Here is a 27,830-nt window from a genome sequence, read left to right as displayed (position 1 = left end):
CAAGAGGGTAAGACACAGAAAGAAATTTCTGAACAAATAGGCTGTTCCCAGAGTGCTGTATCAAGGCACCTCAGTGGGAAGTCTGTGGGAAGGAAAAAGTGTGGCAGAAAACGCTGCACAATGAGAAGAGGTGACCGGACCCTGAGGAAGATTGTGGAGAAGGGCCGATTCCAGACCTTGGGGGACCTGCGGAACCAGTGGACTGAGTCTGGAGTAGAAACATCCAGAGCCACCGTGCACAGGAGTGTGCAGGAAATGGGCTACAGGTGCCGCATTCCCCAGTCCTGGGCTACAGAGAAGCAGCACTGGACTGTTGCTCAGTGGTCCAAAGTACTTTTTTCGGATGAAAGCAAATTCTGCATGTCATTCGGAAATCAAGGTGCCAGAGTCTGGAGGAAGACTGGGGAGAAGGAAATGCCAAAATGCCAGAAGTCCAGTGTCAAGTACCCACAGTCAGTGATGGTCTGGGGTGCCGTGTCAGCTGCTGGTGTTGGTCCACTGTGTTTTATCAAGGGCAGGGTCAATGCAGCTAGCTATCAGGAGATTTTGGAGCACTTCATGTTTCTATCTGCTGAAAAGCTTTATGGAGATGAAGATTTCATTTTTCAGCACGACCTGGCACCTGCTCACAGTGCCAAAACCACTGGTAAATGGTTTACTGACCATGGTATCACTGTGCTCAATTGGCCTGCCAACTCTCCTGACCTGAACCCCATAGAGAATCTGTGGGATGTTGTGAAGAGAACGTTGAGAGACTCAAGACCCAACACTCTGGATGAGCTAAAGGCCACTATCGAAGCATCCTGGGCCTCCATAAGACCTCAGCAGTGCCACAGGCTGATTGCCTCCATGCCACGCCGCATTGAAGCAGTCATTTCTGCCAAAGGATTCCCGACCAAGTATTGAGTGCATAACTGTACATGATTATTTGAAGGTTGACGTTTTTTGTATTAAAAACACTTTTCTTTTATTGGTCGGATGAAATATGCTAATTTTGTGAGATAGGAATTTTGGGTTTTCATGAGCTGTATGCCAAAATCATCCGTATTAAGACAGTAAAAGACCTGAAATATTTCAGTTAGTGTGCAATGAATCTAAAATATATGAATGTTAAATTTTCATCATGACATTATGGAAAATAATGAACTTTATCACAATATGCTAATATTAATATTTTGAGAAGGACCTGTACTAGAGGCTGACATTTTTTCGGGAGTCCCACGGGTCACGGGATTCCCACGGGAAAACCCGCGGGACGGGAGACAGCATCAGTAAAGATCACGTGATTGGGACGGTACAGGATAAAAAATGAACGGGAGCAGAAGGGAGCGGGAGCTAACCAAAAGGAGGGAAAATAAACTAGGATCAATTGTCTTTGGAAATGTAAAACTGAGACTTTGTTATAAACTTTAAGAAAAAAAAACTTGGATCGACGCCGCCATTGTGTAGTTTTTTTCCAAGAAGCCTATACTATAATGTGAGTCAAACGAACTACACGACCCACATGCCAACAGTGCTTGTAAAATACAACTATGTACATTTTGTTTATTCAACTAAGATAGGCATGGTCTGTTTCCTTGTTTAATATTTTATTATTTCTTCATTATTATTCTTTTTACTTTAACTGGCCTTTACTACAGCTAAAAAGAGGGACCTAACTGGTCCTTCAAAGAAAGAAATTGCCAAAAGACTAAATGAAGAAAACAAAAATGGGAGTGGCACAGGAGTGGGAGTCATTCTGAATGGGAGCGGGATGGGAGTGGGAGTCAATTTACCAGGAGTGGGATGGGACAGGATTTTTTTCGTTATGCTGGCCTGGGATTGGGATGGGACAAGACATTTTTCTGTGGGAGCGGGATGGGACAGGAGAGAAAATCCACTCCCGTGTCACCCTCTAGTATGTACCTGACTGTTTTGAAGCACATTGAGGCAATATGTGTTGTGAATTGGCGCTATATAAATAAACTGAATTGAATTGAATTAATCAAGTCTCCGTATAAATGCACCTGCTCTGTGATAGTCTCAGAGTTCTGTTCAAAGCACAGAGAGCATCATGAAGACCAAGGAACACATAGGCAGGTCTGAGACACTGTTGTGGAGAAGTTTAAAGCCAGATTTGGATACAAAAAGATTTCCCAAGCTTTAAACATCCCAAGGAGCACTGTGCAAGCAATCATATTGAAATGGAAGGAGTATCAGACCACTGCAATCTTACCAAGACCCGACCGTCCCTCTAAACTTTCATCTCGAACAAGGAGAAGACTGATCATAGATGCAGCCAAGAGGCCCATGATCACTCTGGATGAACTGCAGAGATGTACAGCAGAGGTGGGAGAATCTGTCCATAGGACACCAATCAGTCGTACACTGCACAAATCTGGCCTTTATGGAAGACTGGCAAGAAGAAACCCATTTCTCAAAGATATCCATAAAATGTCTCGTTTAAAGTTTGCCACAAGCCACCTGGGAGACACACCACACATGTGGAAGAAGGTGCTCTGGTCAGATGAAACCAAAATCGAACTGTTTGGCCACAATGCAAAACCATATGTTTGGTGTAAAAGCAACACAGCTCATCACCCTGAACACACCATCCCCACTGTCAAACATGGTGGTGGCAGCATCATGGTTTGGGCCTGCTTTTCGTCAGCAGGGACAGGGAAGATGGTCAAAATTGATGGGAAGATGGATGGGGCCAAATACTGGACCATTCTGGAAGAAAACCTGTTGGAGTCTACAAGAGACCTGAGACTGGGACGGAGATTTATCTTCCAACAAGACAATGATCCAAAACATAAAGCCAAATCTACAATGTAATGGTTCACAAATAAACGTATCCAGGTGTTGGAATGGCCAAGTCAAAGTCCAGACCTGAATCCAATTGAGAATCTGTGGAAAGAGCTGAAGACTGCTGTTCACGAACGCTCTCCATCCAAACTCACTGAGCTCGAGCTGTTTTGCAAGAAGAATGGGCAAGAATTTCAGTCTCTCGATCTGCAAAACTGATAGAGGCATACCCCAAGCGACTTGCAGCGGTAATTGCAGCAAAGGGTGGCGCTACAAAGTATTAACGCAAGGTGGCCGAATAATATTGCACGCCGCACTTTTCAGTTTTTTATTTGTTAAAAAAGTTTGACACATCCAACAAATTTCATTCCACTTCACGACTGTGTCCCACTTGTTGTTGATTCTTCACAAAAAATTTGAATTTTATATTTTATGTTTGAAGTCTGAAATGTGGCAAGAGGCTGAAAAGTTCAAGGGGGCTGAGTACTTTCACAAGTCTCCTCCAATAATTAGCTGGTGACAATCCACATTTGGCAACGCTGTTAAGAAGAGATGATAAAAGCCATGTTATCATTATTCAGGGCATATACACTAGCTAAAGTAACTGGTTTATTGTATATTTGTAACAATAACATAATGCACACGGGAGTTGATACTATGAAGGGAATGTATTTTCTTAATAATTATAGCTGCTGCTCTTTTTTTCACTGGAGAATTAGAATGGTACAGAGCCGGGCCGGGGGCAGGGCAAATGACCGGGCCTTTTAATAAAGCTCATCATAACATTATTTGACAACATACACAAACCTTTTACACCTACATTGCTAAAGTCAGTCGGTCTTAGAAAGCTTTTAGAAACCATCACTCAGTCCTGACTGTGGCACCCTTTAATACCCCCATGTAGCCTTGAACGATTTAAAGTACGTTATTCTTTTGGGATGTACTGTGTTCATCTGGATACAACCAGGAGAGGGCCCTCCTTCTCCAAAGGTCGTCAGACATGATAGAGGTCTGGTTGCTTGAAATGTTATCCTCCCTCCCATCCGGGCCCCCTGTAGGCTAGGGCCGGGGGCGTGCCGTCCTCCCAGCTCCCCCTGAAGCCCTGCACCTACCTGTCTGATCTTGATCCCTCAAGTGGGTTTCTTGTTAAAAAAGCGATATCTATTCCCAATTTTCTAAGGTGAGTCATTTCCTCGTTTAATTGCACCATTGAGTCCTTTACAATCCCACAAATTAATTTTTACCAACTTTTGATGTCCGGATGACTGGACATTGTTTCTATTCGTAACGGTTCAATTCAATACATTTTTTTTTTTAAAGTTACACCATTTTGTCTTTATGGACGGTCTCCAGTAAAAATAAAGAAATAGCCATGTAATTGTCGAACTTTGTGCAGAGCTGGTCCCTTTCGCTGCTTACTGATGCCAAGCATTCACATTTTAAACTCTTATTTTATAAAATTGCAAGTATTCACCACCCTTGGCATGTTTTTTGTTGAACCACAATCTGGAATTCAAATGTTGACTCACAATCTGGAATTCAAATGGATTGTTTAAGAGTTTGCACCATTTGTTTTGTAAGGATTATGATTATTGATTAATTAATATTTATCAAGAATTATAATTTAAAATCATAGTTTGGAAAAAAAAATTATTTGATAACCAAAAATCATTACTTACGAATAGAAATCAGAGATGTCCTCTGGTGTTGTGATTATGGGCTCAAAGCTCTTTAATAATAACAATTAGCTATTCATCATTAATAATTGATAAAATATTAACCAAAACCACAAAATGTCACTGTTTATTCAACCGCTTCACTGAAGGTGGGGGAACTTCGACCTTGTTTTGACAGATAAATCACTCTTGCACGAAATAAACACAAACGCTTCTCTTAATTATATATATGAAGATTTATTGAAGCCAAATAATTCTGATATACCATTATTCTGGTCCAAAAATGTTCACCTAACTAACAAGCACTATTGTACACAAAGGGAATAAAAATGACTACCTAACAATAATAATAAAAGAAAAATATATGCGCATTGAGTGTCTATGAAGATCAAACCAGAGGTTTTATGGACAAAATGTGTAATTAGGGTTAAATGGAAAGAGAACTCCTGGTGTGCTGAAGTCTCGATTGCAGCGATCAGCTGTTAAAACGATGGGGCCACACCCCTTTAGCCGTACAGCTGTTTGCCCCAAATCTCGGACAAAGAGTCATAAAACTCTGAGGCGGGAACTCAGTGGAAAAACTCCAGTAATAAAACTGGAACAAAGGAGTGGTCAGACCACGAGGTACAGACCATTGCTTTGAATGAAAACATTTTAAAAGTCCAACTTCTAACTCCTGGCTGATTTGGGATCAGCCGGGCAAAACATGAACACGCACAGTTCAGCAGCGCTTGCACAGCAAATCAAAACACAGCTCAGCGTAAAACACTTCAATCAGTACTGCATGCAACAAGTTAATACCTTGGATTAACTACTGGTGACTCTAAATCACCTTAACAATGCCTCATCCTGCCCAGACTTCTAAATGTACCCATCCAATTTAATATAAAAAGAACGAAATTACTTTGACGTTGATTTATTCTCTCCACCAGTTGAGGATGGGTCACGTCTGAAGAAAAACGAGGGAGGGGGATCACATGTCCGTGATCAACTCAAGAAAAAAAAAAGGTAAACTTTTCATCATGAATCTTCTGACCTTCTTGTATCAGACAGATTTCCAGCTTTCAAGCTCTTCCGGGAATGGCCTTATGGAGCAAATGTTCACCTGCGAGCTTTTATCTCTCCAGATATGCGCCTCCGTTGCATCGTCCCGTGAGACACGCTGGAAAAGACAACGAAACTTTATTCTCTGCGGGTTTTACAATCCCGGGTGACGTCAGAGCTGTGATGTCTGTTGAGCTGTGCATGTTCAACTGTTTGACCAAAATGGATGACAGTTTATAGAACGTGCCTACAACTTTAGAAATTTGTCATTTTTTATTGTGAAGCAAAAAACAAATAAGACAAATAAACTGAAAACTTCAGCATGCATAACAGTTCACTGCCCTTAAAATCAGTGCTTTGCAGAGCCACTTCTTGCGGCAATTACAACTGCAAGTTACTCTGGATAAGTCTCTTTAAGCTTGCTACATCTTAATTCAATTCATTTCATTTCTGTTTATTTATATAGCACCAATTCACAACACATGTCGTCTCAAGGCACTTCACAAAAGTCAGGTACATACATTCCAAATAATCCTAATCATTGAACAGTGCAGTCAGATTCAGTTATTTATTCAAACTGGATAAAACGTTTTTCTGTCTAAGGAAACCCAGCAGATTACATCCAGTCAGTGAATTACAGCATTCCCTCCTCCTGCATGAGCATGAAGAGACAGTGGACAGTCACTAGCGTGACTTTACAGCAATCCCTCATACTGAGCATGCATGTAGCGACCGTGAAGAAGAAAATCGTATCTTACCATTGGGATTTTTGACCATTACTCAAGGCCAAACTGCTCCAGCTCCTTCATATTAGATGGTTTTCACTTCTGTTATCTTCTTGTCTTACCAAATAATCTCAATTAGATTGAGGTCTTGTCTGGGCCATTCCAACACATTTAAATGTTTTCCTTAAAACAGTCAAGTGTTGCTTAAGCAGTATGCTTTGGCTCATTGTACTGCTGGAAGGTGTACCTCTTTCCCAGTGTCAAATCACAAGCAGACGGACACAGTTGAGTGGTGGAGGGGAAAGGAGCTTGAGTTCACATTGTTTGTTTGTACAGACGCTGAACATTAAGTAGTTTAATTAGAGATATATAGTAGGAGCCAAATGCTGAAAAAAGATCCCCACAACATGATGCTGCCACCACCACTGTCCAAGTGGGGATAGTTTTCTTGGAGTCACTGTGGTTTGTGCTGGTTTGTGCCAAACATAGAGTTTCCTTCGTGGCTGATAAGTTTAATTTTAGACTCATCTGACTAGAGCAACTTCCTCCATACATTTGGGGAGTTGCCCAGATGCCATTCGGCAAACACAAAAAGGGCCTTCTTATTTTTAACATAAATTAATGGCTTTTTCTGGCCACTCTTCCATAAAGCCCAGCTCAATATAGTGTACAGCTTATGGTGGTCCTGTGGACAGATACTCCAGTCTCTGCTATGGAACTCTGCAACACCTTCAGGGCTACTGTTGGTCTATTTGCTGCCTCTCCTTGCTGATTCTTTGAGTCTTGGTGGGTGGCCCTCTCTTGGAAGGTTTACTGTGGTACCATGTGCTTTTCATTTGAAGATGATGGATATGGTGGTGCTTTGGGGAACATCAAAGATTTGGATATTTTTTATAGCCCCACCCTGACTTGTACTTCTTAACAAATTTTTCCCTGACTTGTTTGGAACGTTCCTTGGTCTTCATGGTATGATGACTCATGCTCAGGTGTGTTTACACTGACATATCATGTGACACTTAGATTGCACACAAGTGGACTTAATTTCAATAATTATTTGACTTTTGAAGGTAATTGGTAGCACCAGAACTTTGTAGTGGTTTCATAGCAAAGGGGGAAGATATATATGCCTATGCCAATTTTCAGTTTTTCCTTTTTTTTTATTCTTTTGTTTGTACACTACCAGTCAGAGGTTTTACACACACTTTCTCCATTAATGGATTTCTTTATGTTTATGACTATGAACATTGTACGTAGATTCTTACTGAAAACATCAAAACTATGAATGACCACGTGGAATTATGTAGCAAACAAAAAATTGTAAAATAACCTTAAATATGTTTTTTATTTATTTAAGATTCCTTAAAATAGCCGCCCTTTACTGTGATAAGTGAAATATTAACCTTTGGCCATCTCTCAATGAACCTCTGGGAAGCTTTTTCAATTTGGAAAACCAAATGGGTGTAAAGCAGTAATCAAAGCAAACAGGGGCTATTTTAAAGAATCTAAAATATAAAAATTTTAAAAGAGTTAATACACACTTTTTGCTTACTATATCATTCCATGTGTGTTCATTCACAGTTTTGTTGCCTTTGGTGAGAATCTACAATGGTAAAAGTCATGAAAATAAAGAGAATGATTAAGTGAGAAAATGTATCTAAAACATTTGACTGGTAGTATATATTTTACTCATTTCACTTCACCAATTTTGTGCACATCAATCACATAAACTAAGATTAAAAACATTTAAATCACATGGTAGAATGTAACAAAATAGGTAAAAAGCCCTGGGGGTGAATACTTTTGCAAGGACCTGAACAATTTAAAATATATATATCTCAACAAATTTGTAAAAGTTGAGTATTCAAGTCATTACAACTGGAGCATGCTTTAGCATGGCACAAATGAATGAGCATGAGACAGTCTAATGCTATTTAGAGAGATGTGAGGACATGATAAAAGGCAGAAATTCAGCTCACTTTGTAACACAGCCTCAGATCTCATCAATCAAACAGATTTAAAGTCAGTGATAAAGGAGCTAGAGCCTGCAGTATACTAACAAATCAGACAGCATGGATAAATCGCTCTGCTGTATTAAAATCTACCACATTTACTGGTGTGTCTGCAAGTCAACAATTTATAGCTGTATGTGCAAGATTCTGAGTGATAAAATCATAATGCAACAATATTGCATGATTTAGAAAATAAAATCTCAAAGTCAGTGGATGCTAACATTTTTTTAAACTGCAAGTACTACAGAATGTTTTTTGAAAACAAGCAGTTAAATCCCAGTAATATCTAAGCAATTCACTTTAGATGTTAAACTTTCAGTACAAATGAAACATCAAAAACCCTTCAAAGTTAAAGCCTAGGGATTAAATCATTTTATCTGAATAGACAGAATCCATATCTTAAATGTATCACAGTGCTATAAAGGACCCAGATTAAAGCAAGCTTTGAGATGTAAACATGTCATTACTGAACACCCCTATTTCCACAATAAGACTCCACAGGAGCACCATCTAAACTGAAATCTGTTCTGTATTCATTAACAAGAGGCAGAAAAAATCAAAGGTAAGCTTATCTCCATTACCAGCCACATCTGTAGTATTGCAAGCTATTTTTACTTGGAAAAGTATTTCAACAAGGATTTGTTCAAATTAGCTGTATATTTTTCAAGGCAAAATGAAAAAAAGTCAAAGGCAAATAATGTATGCCTGACAAATGAACACAATATTTTTTTTCCAGACAACACATGAACTCAGATTTCTAAGCAACTTGAAGGTACTTGGTAATGCAGTATCAGACAATATCAGAGTTACATTTCTTAATTTGTAATAAACGTGTACATAGCTCTATGACTTTATGACTTTATGGCTCTCCAGGTAAAGAGCCCGGTCCGAACCATGTTCTTGAATATTTGCAGGCCTCCTAAGTCCAAAACAAACTTTTTCAGTGATTTTAATGAGCTTTTATCTGTGATATGTGTTGATTATGACTGTTTAATTATTGGGAGACTTCAACATCCACATGGACAATCCTGGAGACAGAAGTGCAATATATCTATGTGACACTCTTAGAAATTTTGGTTTGACTCAACATGTTAAACAGCAAACACACAAGCAGGGACATATTTTGGACTTGATCATCACTAAGGGTCTAAACATTTCCAAGGTGTCTGTAACTGATGTTGCCCTATCTGACCACTTTTCAGTTATTTTTGAAAGCATCATCTCCAATGGCTCAGTTTGCCAAAGGGACATAAGAAAACGCATCTTTACGGACGGTGCTGTTGAAACCTTTAACCAGATTTACTCTTCTACCTCCACTTTGCCCTGTAACACTGTAGATGAGCTGGTAGACAACTTTCATTCTAAAATCTCGGACATCATTGATTCAATTGCTCCAATTAATGTGAAAGTCGTTTCTGGGAAGAAAATGTCTCTGTGGAGAAGTGCTCCACCAGTCAGAAGTGAAAAAAAGGAGTGTTGAAAAGCTGAACGCAGGTGGCGAAAGACTGGACTCCAGGTTCACTATATTATCTATAAAGAGAGACTATACAGATATAACCTACAACTGAAAAATGCAAGGGAATCTTTCTTTTCTGAGATCATCAGCAAAAACATTAACGATGCTCGTGCATTATTTGCCACGGTCGACAGGTTAACAAACCCTCCTCTAACTATAGCATCTGAACTCCACTCTTCCAGGGCCTGCAATGAATTTGCTAACTTCTTCACTGAAAAAAACCAAAAGATCAGAGGGGCAGTCAGCACATCCACATCAACTCCAGTACCAAAGTTGTCTTCAACTAGAACCGATTTTGACAAAATTTCCCAAATTCACCAAATAAACTACAAAAACTTAGAAGAAATGGTACAGCAACTAAGCTCGTCTTCCTGCTGTCTTGATGTTTTACCCACAGCTTTCCTTAAGAAAGCTTTGCCTGTAATAACATCTGATTTAACACAAATAATAAACACATCCCTTTTGTCAGGTGTTTTCCCACAGGCCCTGGAAACAGCAATTATCAAACCTCTATTGAAAAAGAGCAACTTGGAAAAGCTGCTACTGCAGAACTACAGGCCTATATCAAACCTCCCCTTCATCAGCAAGATTATTGAAAAAGCTGTGTTTCCTAACAATGACCAACCGCTTCGATGTCTTCCAGTGAGGCTTCCTGCTCACCACAGTACAGAGACTGCTCTTGTCAAGGTGTTCAATGACATCCATATAAATGCAGACTGTGGAAGAACCACAGTGCTGGTATTATTGGACCTTAGTGCAGCATTTGACACTGTTGATCACTCCATTTTATTTACCTTTCGGGTACAGCACTCAATTAGTTTAAATCCTACTTGAGGACAGGGACTTTTTTGTGTCAGTAAGTAACTTTAAATCAGAGAGCACAAAAATCACATGTGGCGTTCCCCAATGGTCCTCACTAGAACTAAGAAAGTGGAGCACATCACCCCGGTTCTAAAGTTCCTACACTGGCTCCCTGTAGCTCAGAGAATAGACTTTAAAATACTTCTGTTAGTCTATAAATCACTGAATGGCTTAGCACCAAAATACATTACAGACTTGTTGTCAGTGTATCCACCATCCAGACCTCTCAGGTCTTCTGGCTCAAATCTACTCTGCATACCCAGAACCACAATCAAACATGGAGAAGCAGCTTTTAGTTCTTATGCTCCACTAATCTGGAATAAACTCCCAGAAAACTGTAAATGCGCTGAAACCCAAAGTTGCTTTAAATCAAGATTAAAACCTAATTTGTTTATAGTGGCCTTTGAATGTGTTATCTAAACATTATTAGTTAAGTTTTCAGTCCAATTTTCCTTTCGTTTTCTTATCTATCATTCTATTTTCTTTATTTTTTTTTAATTTCCTCTGTTGTTTGATTTTCTGAATCATTGTAATGTTTTTCCTTATGTACAGCACCTTGAGTGCCTTGTTGCTGAAAAGCGCTATATAAATAAACTTGACTTAACTTGACTTATGACAAACCAAGTGCTGAGCAGGTAACCTTTGAATACTTTCTAAAATTCTATTGCAGCACTAAGAGAGGTCCATTTCATGTCATTTTGAGCACATAGTAATTTTTATATGCTCCATGTTAAGTTCGGGTTTTGATCACACCCAGAAAACACCACCAATTATCAATAACAACTTTAGTCACATCCAGCTCATGACATTTGAATCCTTTTTGGCTCATTTAACACAAACTTGTTTCATCCAAAATAAATAAATAAATAAAACCAAGCCCAGCTCTAGTCTCTTATACGCTACATTTGGCACACAGGGAACCTGCCATAAAGAAATTTGGTCAAGGTAATGTGACTGGATTATGTAAGATAAATCTTACATTTCTTTCATTACAAATATTAATAAATTAAGATCAGCCATTGCATTATTTTTTTAAACGGATAAATAGACTTTAAAGGCACTTTTCTGACACCAAAATCATCTATGTGGCCACACCTAGGTACTACAGTAGAAGATGTCTTGTCTGGAAGTGCATAGTGTGACCTGCTATTGTTCTTAACAGAAACCATATTGTTCCCTTTGCAAAAAAAGACCCTTCTAATAACATGTCTCATCCATGCTTTCTGAGCAATACAGAAAGCATGGATGAGATTTCTTAGAGCAAAAGAGAAGGAACCTCTCCTCAGCCCACCACTACTTGTTACCCTAAGATTCTGAAACAACTGAAATAACTGCTTCAAGATAAGGAAAAACCCAAGGCTAAGAGATAAGGACCAAAGACCGTTCACATGACAAAGACAGAAGATAGTTCTAGCAGTGAATCAGCAGCCAGACCATTCAGGTGACTGTGGATATTGACTGTGAGCATTAAGTTTCTGAGCTAAGATAATTCTATTAACATATACATTAGTGCTGTCACACCCTCACATGTTTTTCTTGTTGTGTCATCTGTTCAAGGGATCTGCCGGCATTCACACCATGTCATCAAATCATGACATGTTATCAAATAAATCAGTACCTGCTTTCTCCAAGCAATTCTCCAACATGTTTATTCACAATAATTAGATGCAGCAGCAAGTGATTTTTTTTTTCTGTTTGAACCAAATGAACGAAAGTTTGTGTATCAGTAGTTCTCTTCCATCCACCACATGTGTAGCATTAGCCTGAAGTGAATTGGGTTTGGTTAAATTACATGATGTTAGAACACTAACTGTGGATGGACTTGCTGAGTTTCAATGTCATCAAATTAACATTCTAATAACATAAACATTAGTGCTGTTACACCCTCCCAATTAATACATGGCCTATCGGTAGAATAATGAGACTTTGAACTGCATCCATTCACTGCTGCTAAGTATAACAAAATGCATACATTGATTACTAACAAAGTATTCTATGAGTAACAAGCCCAAGCACAATTGAAAAGAAAAGAATTACAATTGGTCAGATATGGCCTTCAAGCCACTTGACGCAATACACATTAAAGCCAGTTTATGACATTTCAACCACAACTGGATCATAGAGCACTTGACAGAACCTGATTAATCTGAATGTCTGTGCATGACATTTGCACATTTCTGTGCTTATAGTAATTGTAGCAGACTAGGTTTGCTAGCTCTAAAAAATATATAGGCTGAATACAAGTATGCCTTGTGGAACATTTGCCGTAACTTAAAGCTAATTGTACAGCTCAGATCAGGTCTAGTCTTTGCTGAGCTAAATGTGTAAAAATGGCCCAGAATTGTCCTAAACAAGTCTCCTGTGTATATGTAGCATTTAAAAAACACCCACACATGTAAAGCGTGTGGATTTAAAGGCAAAGATATAAACTCCATTGAATAGTTGACACAAATAGATTTGAACTGGATGACATGTTTTTCAAACATTAGTTTCCATGGCACAACTATGCCATCCAGAGGACACATCGTGAATATGCAATTAATGTTAGACTGAAAAATGCAGCACAAGGCATAATAAACAGATATACACTGTATCTGCCGGTCATTGATTGAATCTATGCTTTTTTTCTTTCTTTTTTTAAAAGAATTGTTGCATTGTGTTATGTGAAAACAATACAGTGTTACATGTGGAAAGCGATTTCATCTTGCATAAAACCATGAAAGGACATCTGAAACATCTGGTACAGTACACCTAAGAGGTCTTGTATCTGTTAGTTAAGTGGAAATTTAAAGTGTAGAATAATGTAATCCAGAGTTTTGGAGAACCAAAACTGCCGCAATTCAATACAACAATTCCTTAATTGGGTCAATGTTTAACAAAAGATTAGAACAAATGCATTATGAAAACATAAGTCAGGGACAAAACATAAAAATATATTTACAGTGTGGTAAAAAAGTATTTGCCCTTCACAGGATTCGTGTATATTTTGCTTTTTGCCACATGTTGTCACAATGATAACCTGAGTAAACACAAAATTCAGTTTTCAAATGATTTCATTAACTAAGGGCAGAAACCTTCCCAAACCAAACAGGCCCTATTGGAAAAATGAATTGCACCCTAAACCTAATAACTGGTTGTGCCACCCTTTATGACAACAATTGCCATCAACCATTGTCTTGAGGACCAGGGTTGAAAAACACTGCCCTAAGGTATGTGGGCTTGAAGTCATGAATTGATGGCCAGATATTCTCCTTCAGGATGTTCCTGTAGAGAGCTGAACTAATTGCTCCACCAGTTTTGGCAAGTTGTCCTAGTCCTGAAGCAGAAAGCAGTGCCTGACCATGATGCCGCGACCTGTATACAAACTGACTGTGGTATCTGGCACTGCTTTCAGATCAATGGATTCAATGGAGTTTAACAACGATCAAACATGTTTGATTGTTAAAGGGATGGGGATCTGTACAGTAAGATATCCTACAATGCATTGCACTACCAGCAGTGGTAAATGGAGAAGGTGAGTGTAATGTATCATTTTATACCATTAATTTGTCACAAAAAGTTGTTTCAGGATGTTTTTAAGAGAGAAAGTAGACTTTAAAACATCATCTGCAATCAGTTCATCAAGAATTTCCCTACATTTAAAATGTGCTCCGGAGTTTTCAGAGCAGCAGAACTCTCTTCTGGCTACAAGCTTTGCGGGCGGTTGGAGTGTGTTTACCCCTGTAACTGCAGGTTGATCTTGGCATGTAACTCTGCCATTTTTCCCCACCCTGCAAAGTTTTTAGTATATGTGGTGAATAACTTCAAGCAGCATGATATAAAATCTATTATTTTACTCTGGAAATTTTTGAAAATCTAAGGTAATGTAGTTATTTTAAAAACTGCTGCCATAGTTTTTCCTTACAATACAAATTTATTTCATATGTCTTTCTAGCAATTCTGGCATATAAATTCATAGAAAGAAAAGTATCAAAAAGAGCACATTCACTTTTCCTTGTGCGTAAAACATTCTCATTTTCCTAAGATTGCCTTTTCATGTCACTTTCACTGTGCAAGCAATCATATTGAAATGGAAGGAGTATCAAACCAATGCAAATCTACCAAGACCCGACCGTCCCTCTAAACTCTCATCTCGAACAAGGAGAAGACTGATCAGAGATGCAGCCAAGAGGCCCATGATCACTCTGGGTGAACTGCAGAGATCTACAGCAGGACAACAATCAGTCGTACATTGCACAAATCTGGCCTTTATGGAAGAGTGGCAAGAAGAAAGCCCTTTCTCAAAGATATCCATAAAAAGTCTCGTTTAAAGTTTGCCACAAGCCACCTAGGAGACACACCAAACATGTGGAAGAAGGTGCTCTGGTCAGATGAAACCAAAATCAAACTGTTTGGCCACAATGCAAAACCATATGTTTGGCGTTAAAGCAACACAGCTCATCACCCTGAACACACCATCCCCACTCTCAAACATGGTGGTGGCAGCATCATGGTTTGGGCCTGCTTTTCATCAGCAGGGACAGGAAGATGGTCAAAATTGATGGGAAGATGGATGGGGCCAAATACAGGACCATTCTGGAAGAAAACCTGTTGGAGTCTGCAAGAGACCTGAGACTGGGACGGAGATTTATCTTCCAACAAGACAATGATTCAAAATATAAAGCCAAATCTACAATGAAATGGTTCACAAATAAACGTATCCAGGTGTTGGAATGGCCAAGTCAAAGTCCAGACCTGAATCCAATCGAGAATCTGTGGAAAGAGCTGAAGACTGCTGTTCACCAACGCTCTCCATCCAACCTCACTGAGCTCGAGCTGTTTTGCAAGAAGAATGGGCAAGAATTTCAGTCTCTCGATGTGCAAAACTGATAGAGACAAACCCCAAGCGACTTGCAGCTGTAATTGCAGCATTGGGTGGCGCTACAAAGTATTAATGCAAGGGGGTGAATAATATTGCACGCCCCACTTTTCAGTTTTTTATTTGTTAAAAAAGTTTGACACATACAATAAATTTCATTCCACTTCACGATTGTGTCCCACTTGTTGATTTTTCACAAAAAATTTGAATTTTATATCTTTATGTTTGAAGCCTGAAATGTGGCAAGAGGTTGATCAGTTCAAGGGGGCCGAGTACTTTCGCAAGGCACTGTATATTTTTTTTTTTTTGCGCTGCTAGATAATTGTATCTTTGTTATCAAACTACAAAAATGGCCAAACGGGGTGAATTGGAATGCTCTTTGATCTGAAGGGGGGCGGGTGTGGGAAATGCCTCAATAGCATTTAAAGAGGCCGCACTAAAACGAGTTGCTATCAGACGTGCCTCAGAACAGGGGCCTGTGGAGCTACAATATCAAGGATTTCAGACCAAAGCATTGCTGTTCCACTTTATATGGATCATAGCCGAATGATCTACATGCGAAAAGGAAAGATTTAAAAGCATGATATGTCCCCTTTAACTTTTCCTGCTCATGGATCCAGTGCAAACTTATGGAATAATGGAAGTAATTAATCAACTGTATAACTCTAAAGCTGGTCATCATCTACTAACTTTTGTATGTCTTATTTGTCTGCTGAACTGGAAGTATAGTACAGTTATTTTCACAAATTCCTTATTTGTCGTTAGAATCAGAATCAGCTTTATTGCCAAGTTTTATACACACAAACAAGGAATTTGACTCAGGTACACTTTGCTGAATAAAAAACAATATATTTTTAAATGTACATCTATACACAATTGACTACAATAGAATGTAGTGTGGGATCAGTCCAAGTATGCATGGTGTTGTTCTGGAACTCTGACGGTCAAGTGTTCATCAAAGAAACAGCCTGTGAGAAGAAACTGTCTCTGTAGCGGCTGGTTTTAGCTGACAGTGCTATCTAGCGACGACCTGAAGGTAAAAGCCTAAACAGCTTGTGTGCAGGGTGTGTGCGGTTTGCATAGCTTTTAGCTGCCCTTTTCCTGACCCTAGACCTGTATAAGTCCTGGATAGAGGGAAGGTCAGCCCAGACAATTCTCTCTGCAGACCTGGTTGTCTGGACCTGTTCTGTTTTTTGGAAGAGCCAAATCACACTGAGATGGACGAGGATAGGACAGACTGAATTATGGTAGTGTAGAAGATGACCAGCAGCTCCTGTGGTAGGTTGTACTTCTTGAGTTGCCTCAGGAAGTACAGTCTCTGCTGGGCCTTCTTCAGTTCCTAGGAACCGGAAGTGGTCCACAGCAGACACAGTGTTGTTGAGGATGGTGAGGTGGGCGTGTGGGGGTGGTGTTCTCCGAAGGTCCACCATCATCTCTGCAGCCTTGAGTGGATTGAGTTTCGGTATCTTAAGTACTGGTGTAGTTCTGACCACACCAGTATCACAGCCGATCCACTTCTTGTCTTTATGCAGACTCATCACTGTCCTGGATCAGTCCAATTACATTGGTGTCATCTGCAAACTTCCGCTTAGGTGCAGTCATATGTGTAGAAGGAGAAGAGGAGTGGGGTTGCCTGCCAGGGGAAGATGCTCCCCAGCCTCACCTGCGGATGCCGGTCTTTCAGAAAACTGGTGATCCACTGACAGGTGGAGGCCAGAACTTTGAGCTGGATGAGTTTCTGGTGGAGGATGTCTGGCTTGATAGTACTGAAGACCAAGTTGAAGTCCACAAACAGGATCCCGTCGTACATCCCTGGGTGGTCGAGGTGTTGCAGGATGAAGTGCAGTCACAAGTTGACTGCATCATCTGCTGACCTGTTTTTCCGGTAGGCAAACTGCAGGGGGTCCAGCAGGGGGCCTGTGATATCCTTCAGGTGCTTCAACAACAGTTGCTCAAAGGATTTCATGACCACAGACGTCAGGGCGACAGGTCTGTAGTCATTTAATTATATGATTGTGGATTTCCTGGGTACTGGGATGATGATGGAGCGTTTGAAGCAGGAGGGAACCTCACACAGCTCCAGTGACTTATTGAAGAGCTCAGTGAAGATGCGTACCAGTTGGTTGGCTCAAGCTCTGAGGCATGATGGGGAGACATTATCCGGTCCTGAGGCCTTCCTTGTTTTAGGCACTGAAAGATCCTATTTACATCTTCTTCTGAGATCCGTAGTGCAGTCAGGGGGTCTGAAGGTAGAGGGTTGGTTGGTGTATGACAAGAATTTGTGTCTGAATGGGATGTGGAGGAGTTGGGATAAGGTGTGAACTGCTGCCTCTCATACCTGCAGTAGAAGCCATTCAACTGATTTGCCAGGCAAGGATTCTGCTCAGGGTTGGTGGAATTGCTCCTGTTGGCAGTCAGCTTTTTCAAACCATTCCAAACAGCAGAAGCATCTCCATGTGAGAAGCATTTATTTAGCTTCTCACTGTAGCTCATCTTCGCTGCTTTAATCTCCTTAGTCAGTTTGTTCCTGGCCTGCTAATATAGGGTGTTAGGAATAACCTTTATTAATATTATTCATAGCTGGTTTTCCCATTTATACCATAGTAATATAAAACATAAGTTCTAATGTCTCCCTTTTGTTAGAATAGGATAAGAATGCTCATAGACACACATTACAAGGATAAATGGCCCAAGGTTTGTCATGAACGACCTGAGGCTGGGGTACTGGGTTTGATAGTGGAGCAGCCGGTATAACTGGTTTGATTAGAAAGCCACGGCACACTTAGATTAAGGATGGACACCTGCTACTACACGACCTACCAGATAGACACCAAAATGGTGACACATAGTCTACTGATAATCACTGAGGGAGGGCACATCCATTGCATTGGAGTGCCAGATATAAAACTACATATGACTCCTTTCGCGGCTCTTCGTCATCCTTTCACAGACGGGGGCGGTCTGAGACTGGAGCCTCAGCGCTGATCTCTGTAATCATTCCTCTGCCTAATTTAGATTAAAGGAGTTAGAAAGTTAGAAACAGTTTGAGAGTTGTTCCTTTTAGAGTCAGTGTTAGAGTGCGTAATCGCTTCTGGGGACCAAGGACCGGAGGAACTCCGAGACGTCTGACCGCCAACAGGGTGCGGTAGCTCGGACAAGGGCCTAGTTTACACTGCTGTGAGCCTCTTTCTTATCCCTGCACATCTGCCTCAGATGAGAAGTGAACCAAGGTTTATTGTTAATGTATGTGCAGCAGGACCTGGTCTGCACACACATGTCCTCACAGAAACACATGTATGATGTCCCCACCTCAGTAAGTTGGTTTAAATCAGTGGCTGAAGTTTCAAAAATAGTCCAATCTGTGCAGTCAAAGCACACCTGTAACAACTGCTTTGACTCATCAGTCCAAACCACAGGTTAGGAAGCTTTTAATTTCTGCCTGTAGGATGGAATGAGTTAGACCAGAGAATGATCAGAAAGTACCAAAGCACCCACCCTGGTGACAGCATGATATGCATCCTTTAAAGTTGTGTAGCAGTGTTTTTATCCCTATTGGGCCACTTAATGTGCTCTCTGTATTTGGGAAGTTCATTTGAGAGGTTTACACTGATAAAGTCCCCAAGAATAATTATGAGAGAATCTGGAAGTTTTTTCTCCATGTCTGTTATCAGCTAAGCCAGTTGTTTCTCAGCATCAGAAGTGGAGCCTTGAGGTGTTATGTAAGCACCAACCAGTACAAACAATGAGATGTTTGTACTGTGAATAAAACGGTTTACAGTTTATGAGAAATTAGCCCAGGTCAGGACTATATGTCTTCTTCAACACTTTGATATCTCTGCAACAACCTTAGTTTATATAAAAGCAGATTCTGCCTCCTTGCTTTTTCCCCGATAAGTCTGTGTTGCGGTCGGCTCTGAACAACTGAAAGCCCAGTATCAGAAGTGCAAAGTCTGGGTTGTTCTCACTCACCCAGGTTTCGGTAAAGCAGAGCGCCATATCTGCTGAGATACAAGTTTTTACAGATAATGAGAAGCAGTTCATCTACCTTGTTAAATGTGGTTAATTTTAGTTAGTTCATTCAATACTTAGTTTAGTCAATACTTGTTTACAATAGTAGGTTTGGTATACGTTTTTTCCTTTCATGAATAAAGTTGTGGTGAAGAGAGAGCTGAGCCGAAAAGCGAAGCTCTCGATTTACAGGTCGGTCTACGTTCCTACCGTCACCTATGGCCATGAACTTTGGGTCATGACCGAAAGAACGAGATCCCGGATACAAGCGGCTGAAATGAGCTTCCTCCGTAGGGTGGCCGGGCACTCCCTTAAAGATAGGGTGAGGAGCTCGGCCATCCGGGAGGGGCTCGGAGTAGAGCCGCTGCTCCTCCACATCGAGAGGAGCCAGTTGAGGTGGCTTGGGCATCTATACCGGATGCCTCCTGGACGCCTTCCTCGGGAGGTGTTCCAGGCACGTCCCACCGGGAGGAGGCCCAGGGGACAACCCAGGACACGCTGGAGGGACTATGTCTCTCGGCTGGCCTGGGAACGCCTTGGGCTCCCCCCGGAGGAGCTGGAGGAGGTGTCTGGGGAGAGGGACGTCTGGGCGTCTCTGCTGAGTCTGCTGCCCCCGCGACCCGGTCCCGGATAAAGCGGAAGACGAGGATTACGAGTACGAGAATAAAGTCATAATTTAAAAATTTAATTTTGTATTTACTCTGGATTTCTTTTTCTGGTATTAAAAATAGTTTGACTACCTGAAGCATTAAAATGAGATTTAAAAAACCAATAAAAACCTTTGGCAAATAATTTTCTCTGCACTGTATTTTCTTTACAAAATGTATTTATAGTTATTTTACTATGTATTTAGTCATTTCAATGCTGCGCACTGCAGCACAAGTCATTGTTCCCTGGTCCAAATCAACTCTCTAATGGGTGAAAACAACCATTTTCTCATCAAATGCATTGCATCATACCTATCTCATTCCCTTTCTGAAACAAACTTTTTGATGGAAAACAAATTATTTTAAAACTTAAATCTGCCTGGAGTATGAATAATTGTGGGCTTATTTTTAAAGGGAAATCATACTACATAGGTGTACTAGATTCATAGAAAAACAATAGCAGTGTGTAGTTCAATTAATGAAGTCATTCATTCTGGGAAGAAACAGGCGTTAATCTGGTGGCCCTTATTTAAGGATGATGAAAGCACATGATGTACATACATTTCTCTCTGAAAACCTAAGAAAAATGAGTCGTTTCAGACATTGTTCTGTAAGAAAAATGGGTCGTTTCAGACATTGTTCTGAAGATGTTAATTGGAGAGGGGGAAACGTAAAAACAGGTGCGTCGTTAGACTTGGGCTTTTGTTTTCTGAATAGCCCCGTACTTTTTGATAGATGAAATTTAGAAGTATTAAAAAGATGCAGCCACAAAATGGTATTAGACTTCACATTTTTATTTGAAAACAATCAGATTTTTTAATTGTGCTCAATATAATCACCTTCCACTCCACCTAACCTGACAATGAGTTAAAAAGAGAAGATAAAAAATACTTATTTGGGGCACCAAGAATCCGCAACTACGTGCAAAGGCAGAGACGGACTGCATTCTGGAGGAGTCCAGAACAGCAGTTCACTCCAGGGCGGTCGACCGGCCTCCTTTATTACCCAAAAGGTTACACTGAGCGCCTCGAACAGGGCTCATTTTGGAGCAACCGCAGCGCAAACAGGAGAGTGGGAGCCTGGTGCTTGTGTGTGTACAGGAACAGATGGAAGCAGAGCGGTATAACCCCGGGCTGAAGATAGCGGTAGGTAAAACCTGAATGCTAACTCAGAATGGACCAATTGTAAGTTACAGCTAATCATTGATTCACCCAGCAAGACTTGAGATGGAGGTTCACTCTAATGAGTATCATCAGGGTCATGATGAGGTTTAGAGAGCAGAGGGACTTTCACCTGAGCTATAGGTAAAGTTTCATGATCTGTCTGTGATAGAAAACAGTAGCAACCTTCTCAGTGAGCTTCTAGCTGGATTTGCAAAATATCTGGTCCTTTACTTCAGTCAAAATAAAAGCGTTTAATCCTAACGTAGCTAAACACAAAAAAAACGTTCTTCAGATCAACACATTGCATCTCATTGCAGCAGCCAGTCTTATAGTCTAGTTCTACATGTAGACAGAAAAAAGTGTTTCTCAATAAACCCGGAAAATGTGCTGATTCTAAACATACAGCTCTGGGTTTAAGATGCAGTATAATTAAGAAATAAATTATAGCAATTAATCACAGGTGGATCGTTAATTAGTTAACTATTATAGTTTTCTGAATTACACATGTAATATTAAATAAACTAAACTAATTAAACAAGAATACGGTTTTACTGAAGGTGAGGCATATGTATACAGTTATTAATAACTGTAATACACTGTCTGGCCAAAAAAAAAGTCGCCACCAAAGAAAAACGGTCACACACTTTCGTTGGACCACTTTTAGCTTTGATTACGGCACGCATTCGCTGTGGCATTGTTTTGATAAGCTTCTGCAATGTCACAAGATTTATTTCCACCCAGTGTTGCATTATTTTTTCACCAAGATCTTGATGATGGTAGAGTCTGACCGCTGTGCAAAGCCTTCTTCAGCACATACCAAAGATTGGGGTTAAGGTCTGGACTCTGTGGTGGCCAATCCATGTGTGAGAATGATGTCTCATGCTCCCTGAATCACTCTTTTACAATTGGAGCCCGATGAATCCTGGCAGTGTCATCTTGGAATATGCCCATGCCATCAGGGAAGAAAAAATCCATTGATGGAATAACCTGGTCATTCAGTATATTCAGGTAGTGAGCTGACCTCATTCTTTGAACTCATACTGTTACTGAACCAAGACCTGACCAACTGCAGCAAACCCAGATTATAGCACTGCCCTGACAGGCTTGTACAGTAGGCACTAGGCATGATGGGTGCATCACTTCACCTGCCTCTCTTCTTACCCTGATGCGCCCATCCCTCTGGAACAGGATAAATCTGGACTCATCAGACCATATGACCTTCTTCCATTGCTCCAGAGTCCAATCTTTATGCTCCCTAGCAAATTGAAGCCTTTTTTCCAGTTAGCCTCACTGATTAGTGGTTTCCTTAAGGCTACACAGCTGTTCAGTCCCAATCCCTTGAACTCCCTTCGCATTGTGCGTCTAGAAATGCTCTTACTTTCACTATTAAACATAGCCTGGAGTTCTACTGTTGTTTTTCTTCGAATTAATTTCACCAAACATTTAAATGATCGCTAATCATGATCATTCAGGATTTTTTCCTGGCCACATTTCTTCCGCGAAGACGATGGGTCCCCACTATCCTTCCAGTTTTTAATAATGCATTGGACAGTTCTTAACCCAATTTTGGTAGTTTTTGCAGTCTCCTTAGATGTTTTCTCTGCTTGATGCGTCCCAATGATTTGACCCTTCTGAAACAGACTGACATCTTTTCCATGACCACGGGATGTGTCTTTGGACATGGTTGTATAAGAAATGAGAAGCAACTCATTGCACCAGTTGGGGTTAAATAATTTGTTGCCAGCTGAGACATAATCACCCATGCAGTAATTATCCTATGGGAGGCTCATACCTATTTGCTTAGTTAAATCCAGGTGGTGACTTTTTTTTGGCCAGGCAGAGTATTAGTACTGATAAGGTCCAGAATGAGGCTCTATGCTATATTTTAAACACCACAACTTAACACCCTTTCCTCTCAAAGGGTTTCATAGTAAAAACTGCACTAATGTCTCACATGCTCAGTGCAGAACAAAAGACTGTGTTGTAAAATGTTTCATTTATTATTTTTGGCAGGCCAAACTTCTTCAAAAAGTGGAATGATGGGCTGAAAAGGTTCATAAAAGAAGGTACAATTTTAATAAAATGTTTCGAAAGCTCTTGGCATAATTAAAATAAATGTGTTTTAGGATTTTACCATTTGACTAAGATTTAAGAAAATCAACTTTATACCACTTTCCTTTTTTGAAATGTAAGAATAAAGAACTTTTCTTTCTACTCTCGGTGGAGGAGGACGCTTTTCTCTGTCTCCCGCAACCTCCCATATCTGCCCTGCTTCAGCTCTGTGTCTTGTCTTCTTATTGGAGCCTCTTTTTGCATATCTTCCAAAATTCTGAGTTATGGATTTGGTCAGCTTGTCTTTCAATGCAATTGATCAAATTTTCTCGACGAGAAGACAGGGTGAAGGAGAGCCCACTTGTCCAGACGGGACATTTTTCTCCGGACACAAGATGGACTCCTGGCAGAAGTGGAGGATTGTGCGTCTGTCGATATTGTCAGTCGAGGATGTCGAAGATGTGTACACAATTGGATGTTTCATAACAGGATTTCTGCTTTTGGAGTTGGCAGTTACCTGGTACATCGAGAAATTTGAAAAATGTCGGCAGCTGTTCTGGCCATTGTAAGGCTGCCTGGCATATATGATGGGATCTGCAGAGCAATCAACACTCAGACTGAGATGTTACGTGAGCTGAATCGCAGACTGGATGTGATCCTTATACAGGATCGCAGGCAGGTTGTGGTTCCTGGACTCAGGGGTGAAATGGGATAAATCTTGGAGAAAGATGTTCACTCACATCTGGCAGAAAGGACCTGGAATTTGGCTGTTTGGATTCGCCTTTGAGAAGCACCAGCGAGACTCTCAAAGCTGACGGAAAATTAAGAGTCAGCCTAACCCAAATAATTGTTGTTTTTCTGAATCTGGCTCCCCTCCATGGCCTTGATGGCTGGCTATCTTCAACTTCTCCTGGATGTAATGTAAACATGACGCTCTGCTCCCTCTGCCCCCTCCCTTCCCTGAGGACATTTGTGGACCTGCCCAGAACTGTGTGGCTGGTTGATGAACGCTCCATCGTACCATCAAGGACAATGGCCTCTGTGACAGTGCTTCACGGACTTACTGTGCACACACTCACATGCATACATATATGCTCAAGATAAACATATACACCCCCTCACACCGCCTTCACCGGATCCCCTGCATGATGTTGTTTCGTATATATGTTGCTTCTTTGTGCTGAGTTTTTTTTTGCAATCTCAAACTGTATCCTGCTAAGGATAAAGTGTAAAATATGATTTTTTTTGTCCCTCTTCTACCTAATGTGGTCTCTTTTCTCATCTACCTAAATGTGTGATTTTATTACTTTTCATAGATTTTCAGATTTCTCAGGATTACCAGCAAAAGCCAAATATTATTAGTATTTGAAAATTTGGACTAAAGCTATTGTTACGCCAATGACCAGAGAATTTTAGATTTCTTAAAAGGATTGTATTACAACTATATCATACCAGTGACAGCCAAACATTATTAGTATTTAAAAAGTTTGGACTAAAACTGTTTTATACCAGTGACCCAGCTTATTTGAATGATGGGATGGGACCACAACTGCCTCATGCCAGCGACCTCAAGGAGTAATATTATAATTTTTCTTCTTACCACAGAGTACTTGAGTTAATTACCTCTATTAGAAAGATTGGATTAGAACCAGCTCTTACCAGTAAACTCCCAAGGATCATTAATGTCATTTGATTTATTTTTCTGCGTTTGATTTTCTGTATCATTGTAGTGTTTTTCCCGTGTACAGTGCTTTGAGTGCCTTGAAAAGCGCTATATAAATAAACTTGACTTGACTATGGAGCCTTAAGAGCCTTAAGAGTGGAACACTTGGATGAGAATGTCACGTTTAGGTAATTTATGTTGATGAAAAAAGAAGCACATTTATCTGGCCTATAGTAAACATCTCTGAGTTTAAGAAAACATTTTGTCAGCAAAAATTCAGATTACGTTTTTCTCTAAATACCTCGAAATGTGTCATTAACTGTTTCAGCAAAATGGTTTTTCATCAGTCCTGAACTGTTTCTCCTTATCCTTTATTCAGCTTCTAACAAAAATATAAATTATTGTTAACTGTTTTTGTTTGATTCACAATAATTTACATTCAGTAAATTAAACTAAAACCAGCCGAGACAGAGAAACGGTACAATATGTCCTATGTTATTTTAACTTTAAATTACTTATAAACTGTCTCATGGATATTTAAACATTTTGGGTTTGGGCTAAAGCCGCAATGTTTTGAGACCCTAAAAATGTCCGTGCATAAAAAGAAGTGCATAAAATGATAGGCTGCTCAGCTTAAATGATCTCCAATGCTTTAAAATGGAAAGCAAAACCAGACAGATGTCAAAGAAAACAAAAGACTATCGTTCAAATGGATCGAAGAAAAGCCTGAATGGCAAAGACTCGGCCAATGATGAGGTCCACGATGATCAAAGAAGGTCTGAAGTTAATGGTGAGTACTGTGACAATTAGAAGACGCGCCGTGTGAAGCTAATCTATCGGCAAGAAGCCCCTACAAAGTCCCACTGTTTAAAAAGACATGCATTGAAGAGGATAAAATTTGCCAAAGAACACATCAACTGGCCTAAAAAGAAATGGAGAAATGTTTTGTGGACTGGTGGAAGTAAGACTGTTCTTTTTGGGTCCAAGGGAGAGTTTGTCAGATGACCCCCAAACTCTAATTTGATGCCACAGTACACTCTGAAGACAGTGAAGCATGGTGATTTAAGAATCATTATATAGGGATGTTTCTCTTACTATGGCGTTATTTAGGACTTGTGGGGTGACATCAAAAATATTGTTTCTGAGGCAAAACCAAGAAATGCAGAGGAATTGTGGAATGTTGTAATATCATCCTGGGCCGGAATATCTGTTCACAGGTGCCAGAAGTTGGTTGACTCCATGTAACACAGATGTGATGCAGTTCTTAGAAACAGTGGTTATACAACCAAACATTAGTTTAGTGGTACACAGGAATGATAAATCCTAAAGATTAGATTCATCATGACTTAAAAGCACTGTTTCAACATTTATTCTGTCTATTTTCCATGTTGCACCACATCATACATTTATTGTATCAGGCAGCCTTACCAATCAGTCAGTGGGTGGTGCAAACAAAGCTCTAGACATGGTGATTGCTCTGTAGTTGAGTTGCTTTGCAGGTTAACCAATCAGAAATTAAGGTCCATTTGACAAGCAATAACAGTTTAAATTATTTGATTATGTTTATGATGGACTGTGGCACAGCAAATCTGAAATAAATGTGTGATTTTACCATATAATGAATTTGCTTATTTTTTTAATTATGATTTATTCTTCGGTCACATACGTATTTACCTAATGGAGCTAAAAATAACACTAGGGTTCAATATTGGTTTGCTGCAGATACAGAATAAAAAACGCACTCATGCTCTTCACTGGGTGCTTTAAAATGAGTAAAGAAAATATAAAAATGCCAATATTTTATAGCAGGGGAATCTGTCGTAAACCATTGCCTTGTGATGTTTTGTTTTTGGCTGAATTGCTTAACATTCATAAGATACAGGGGTTGGACAATGAAACTGAAACGCCTGTCATTTTAGTGTGGGAGGTCGGTTTCATGGCTAAATTGGACCAGCCCGGTAGCCAGTCTTCATTGATTGCACATTGCACCAGTAAGAGCAGAGTGTGAAGGTTCAATTAGCAGGGTAAGAGCACAGTTTTGCTCAAAATATTGAAATGCACATAACATTATGGGTGACATACCAGAGTTCAAAAGAGGACAAATTGTTGGTGCACGTCTTGCTGACGCATCTGTGACCAAGACAGCAAGTCTTTGTGATGTATCAAGAGCCACGGTATCCAGGGTAATGTCAGCATACCACCAAGAAGGACGAACCACATCCAACAGGATTAACTGTGGACGCAAGAGGAAGCTGTCTGAAAGGGATGTTCGGGTGCTAACCCGGATTGTATCCAAAAAACATAAAACCACGGCTGCCCAAATCACGGCAAAATTAAATGTGCACCTCAACTCTCCTGTTTCCACCAGAACTGTCCGTCATGAGCTCCACAGGGTCAATATACACGGCCGGACTGCTATAGCCAAACCTTTGGTCACTCATGCCAATGCCAAACGTCGGTTTCAATGGTGCAAGGAGTGCAAATCTTGGGCTGTGGACAATGTGAAACATGTATTGTTCTCTGATGAGTCCACCTTTACTGTTTTCCCCACATCCGGGAGAGTTACGGTGTGGAGAAGCCCCAAAGAAGCGTACCACCCAGACTGTTGCATGCCCAGAGTGAAGCATGGGGGTGGATCAGTGATGGTTTGGGCTGCCATATAATGGCATTCCCTTGGCCCAATACTTGTGCTAGATGGACTGCCAAGGACTACCGAACCATTCTTGAGACCATGTTCATCCAATGGTTCAAACATTGTATCCTGATGGCAGTGCTGTGTATCAAGATGACAATGCACCAATACACACAGCAAGACTGGTGA

This window comes from Girardinichthys multiradiatus, chromosome 6, assembly GCF_021462225.1.
Source record: "Girardinichthys multiradiatus isolate DD_20200921_A chromosome 6, DD_fGirMul_XY1, whole genome shotgun sequence".
Classification (NCBI taxonomy): Eukaryota; Metazoa; Chordata; class Actinopteri; order Cyprinodontiformes; family Goodeidae; genus Girardinichthys; species Girardinichthys multiradiatus.
The sequence above is the reverse complement of the archived record's forward strand: the minus strand, read 5'-3'. Positions refer to the sequence as shown.